Source organism: Echinops telfairi, unplaced genomic scaffold, assembly GCF_000313985.2.
Source record: "Echinops telfairi isolate 266 unplaced genomic scaffold, ASM31398v2 ScPeMD7_3;HRSCAF=10, whole genome shotgun sequence".
NCBI classification, from domain to species: Eukaryota; Metazoa; Chordata; class Mammalia; order Afrosoricida; family Tenrecidae; genus Echinops; species Echinops telfairi.
In genome coordinates, this window is record NW_022103899.1 from 37,582,166 (window position 1) to 37,586,543 (window position 4,378).

The 4,378-nt window shown below is 40.1% G+C and overlaps 1 protein-coding gene across 3 annotated transcripts in view; it reads right to left on the reverse strand.

Moving 5' to 3' along the window:
* ERBB4 (erb-b2 receptor tyrosine kinase 4) overlaps positions 1 to 4,378 on the reverse strand; it is a 708,927-nt gene that overhangs the window by 225,428 nt on the left and 479,121 nt on the right. The gene's annotated exons all lie outside the window — the stretch shown is intronic.

The following is a 4,378-nucleotide window of genomic DNA, read 5'->3' on the forward strand; positions in this document are numbered from 1 at the left end:
AAAAAAAATACCTTGTGTTAATATAAAGTTAAAACTTCACTTACTATCTATATAATAACTATCTGGTATATACCGTACTCTTTAGAAATGGGAACATCACTGTATCTTTTTGAATTGCTAATTTAAAAAAAAGACATGCAAAGAAAATTCCCAGGTAATGGGAAGCTCTAAAATATAGGCTTTCATTGTCTTATTGTGAAAATTTGGCATTAATTATGCAAGTCTCTATGCTAAAGTATTCTTTAAAAGTGGATGGTCTTTGTTGTTTTTTACACATCATGAATCAAAGAAGCAAATTCACAACTTTACAATAATTCTATTTCTCTTTTATTTGTTTCTCTTATAAAACTTTGTTGTTAATGTTGCTGTTATTGTTAGGTGCTGCAACTAGGCTCGAATGCCTAGTGACCTTGGGGACAGCAGTTCCTGACAAGTTACATCAGGCAATGTTCTGCCACAATTCATAGGTTTCAAGTGAATGTATTGAGCTAATAGCCACAGGTCAGCAGCTCAAAACCCCAGCCTCTCCATGGGGAAAGATGAAGTACCTGCTCCGGTAAAGATTCACAGGCTTGGGACGCCAAAAGGACAGTCCTAGGGTGTCCTATAGGATTGTTCTGGATTGGAATGGACATGATCACAGTGGGTCAGCCATCAGAAGTGAATGGCTTCTTCCTTTTATCTCATCTGTTCTTCATCTGGATGCTCCATCGAAACCTGTTCAGCCTGGGGCCTTGCTGGTATTTGAGATACTGATGACATAACTTTCATAGCATTCTTTTGAGTGAGACTAGAAAGTCATGAACGATTACAAAATAACTGCATTAAAATTGAAGTCAGTTCTAACTTCAAAATAAGGGAACATATTATTTAAATATATGATTAGTTTATTATATATTATATTTAACACCTCCTAACTTAAAGAACAGAGGAAGGTAGGGCTATCTAGTTCCATAAAGAGCTACCATCTCAAAAACTCACAGGGACAGTTCCACCCTGCCCGATAGGGTTGCTAAGAGTTGGCATTGCCACGCAAACAGTGAGAGTGAGGTCACTTAAGGAAAGCACATTCCCAAAACCCCCATATATTTGTAAAATCCAATGTATGTAGCAAAAATAAAATAAGGATGGAAAAAAAATCTAAAACCAAGTGTTAAAGGATGCATTTTAATGTAAAATTCTCACATTTCTCACCCCCGACCCTCACAATCCACCAAGATAGAAAAACAGAGTACATTATTGGATACTCCTGTCATATAGCATGTGACTGCCCAAATCAGACTGTCTTCATGTGGTGACTTGCAGTTGCTCGGATACTGGAAATGATGTCACCTATATTTCAAACCCCAACTGGGGAACCCCCGGTGGTATCACGTGTCAGCAGAATGTCCGGAATAGGACTCGAAAGAACAACTTCAGGCTCTGCCTCTGAACATCAGCCATAACCATTGGCCCAAATGTTTGCCTCGGACCACTTTTTCCATGGTAATTAGCAACAACAACAACAAGGGAAAAGATAAAATGCTAAATAACTCGCTAGATAATTTTTTTCAAAAAATTAGAATACCAAATAATTTAGGTATTTCTGAATTGGTGAATAATTTTAAAGGTCCTGAAACACTCTCTATCCTGGAGTTAGAAAACCAAAGGGAGGAACCTACTCGACATTCAACAAGCTGAAAGGACTAAAGAAAATCTCCAGTGCTCAGATCTATCTGACATTAGCAATGATAGAATCCCTTCCATGGCCTCTTGTGAATCCAACTTGAATTTCCCTCTGTATGTATGGCTGCCATGCCAAATGCTCCTTTCTGTGGAAACATGATGAACAATGCAGGAACTGTCAAAAAAGCTGGAAGCACTACAACGTGAACTGGTTGATGTTCAATCACAATCAGCAGGAAGCAGATAATCGAGGATTGACAGTACTGAGAAAAGACATGCAAACTTTGTAGAAGATATTGGTGAAAAAGCATGGATTCAGGGAATCCTGGAATATCCATTCAAATCTTTCAACACAATGATACAATACTGGAAGCCCTCACTCAGCTATGCCACTCGATTTGGAAGACAGCTGCCTCGGCAACCAACTGGAAAAGAAGCATGGTTTGTCCATTCCAATGAAAAATGACCCAACAGAATGTGGAACTTTTGTTGTTAGGTAATGCCAAGTTAGTTCCAAGTCATAAGGATCCTATGCACAACACAAGGCAAAAAATTCAGGTTCTGTTTCATCCTCACAATTGTTATGTCTGAGCTAATTGTTGCAGCCACGGTGTCAATCCATTTTGTTGAGAGTCTTTTTTAACTTTTATCCAATAATAGTGGTAATATAGAAGGGCATTCTTATCATAACCAGGAAAAAAATGCTGAAGATAACCCCAAACCCTGGCAGCAACACACGAATAGGGGTCTGCCAGAAATTCAAGTCGGATTCACAAGAGGCTGTGGAAGGGATATCATTGCTAATGTGAGATATATTGTTTACTGAAAGCAGAGTATGATAGCTAGATCTTGTATCAACTTGGAGAGACTGGGATTCCTCCAAGATATGATGTAGCATGGTATGGTCAACTCCATGATAGACCCTTTTGTGAAACAACCAATCAGTTGTATAAAAAAATAAAGTGAAGTACCATCTCTTTAATCTTATCACAATCTTTATCCAATTGAGGGATGTTTCAGTCAGAACCTAGGCAACTCTTGGTGTGAATTGACAGTGGGCAAAAGCTAACTCATTTTTATAACTGGATCAAGATCCTACATCTTGTTTGTGGACTTCCTGATTGGATTCATTCCGTTTCTCATCCTCCAGCCTGTGGTCTTCCTGCTTTATCTTCCTGCTTTGTAGTCCTCAACCCTTACTGCTACATTGAGTTGAAAGAAGCCTCCACCTTGTATCTGACCTACGGACATGAACTGCACTGGACGTACCCACTTCAACAACTGTGTGAGCCATTTCCTGAGGTAAATCTCTTTCTCTTTGTGCACACTTGTAAGTGTCACTGGTTTAGTTTCTCAAGAGAATGCAGCCTAATATGCCAAAAATACCAGAATGATGTCTACCTGTATTTTATTAACACTCAAAGGCATTAGACTATGTGGATTAGACTATGTGGATCATTAAAAACCATGGATAGGCTTGAGCACAGGAATTTCTGAACATTTCCCTGGATCATTGGGAAACAGTACAGGAACCATGAAACACTCAGTTCAACGAACAAGAGAATAATTGTTGGCTTAAAATCAGGAAACGTGTGCACCACAGATGTGGCCTTCAGGATACTTAGGCAATTGATCAAATAATTAAAGAACAAAATACTAAACTTCTTGCCACCTATAGGACAGAGTACAACGGTCTTTGTGGGATTCTGAAGTTGTAACTCTTTCAGGGAGCAGTAAGCCTCATCTTTCTCCAGCAGAGCAGCTGGTGGTTTTGAAGTGCTGACCTTGAGATTAGCAACCCAATGCATAACCTTCTATGCCACCAGGGCTGGGCTACATGAAGAACATGGTTCAGTAATAGAGGGAGATTTAGTAACAACATGCAACATACACATGACACTACTTTGCTTGCTAAAAGCAAAGACCACTTGAAGCACTCATTAAGATCAATACCTTCGGTACAGATTATATTTTTATGTCTTTAAAAAAAATAAAATCCTCAAAATTTGATCAATAAGGAGCATCGTTATAAATCGGAAAAGACTGAAGTAGTCAAAGAGTTCATTTTACTTGCACCCACAACCAACATGTATGGATGCGGCAGGCAAGGTGTCAGATGCCACAGTGCATTAACCGAATCTGCTATCCAAGCCTTTAAAGTGCTAAAAAACTAAAGAGGTACCTTCGGAGACTAAGATGTGTGTGCCTGCCCAAAGCCATGATGTGTACAATCGCTTCAGATACATACTAAATCTAGACAATGAATAAGGAAGAAGATTGGTGCATTTGAATGACAGTGCTGACAAAGAATATTAAGGACACTTGGACGGCCACTTACAACTCTGTCTTAGAAGTAAAGCCACGCCGCTCCATGGAAGGGAGATCGGCTGGATTTAGTCTGCAGCACTTTGGACGTGTGACCAGGAGGGACTTGTGGAGAGGGCATCAGAATGGGAAAGGAGAAGACTGGCACAAAGAGGATTGCCCCAAAGGAGACGAGTTCCCACAGTAACAAGAGCTGCAACAGTAGGCTCCGCTGTAAAAACAACGACGAGGACGGTGTCGAACCAGGTGGGGTTCTATTGGGTTGTATCCAGGTGGCTGAACGTATTCAACAGCCGTGGGCTGTGGTGATAATTTCTTACTAGATACACGTTTGCTTCATCAACTTTGCCACACCCATCCCCTTCTCTCTCTCTCTCTCTCTCTCTCT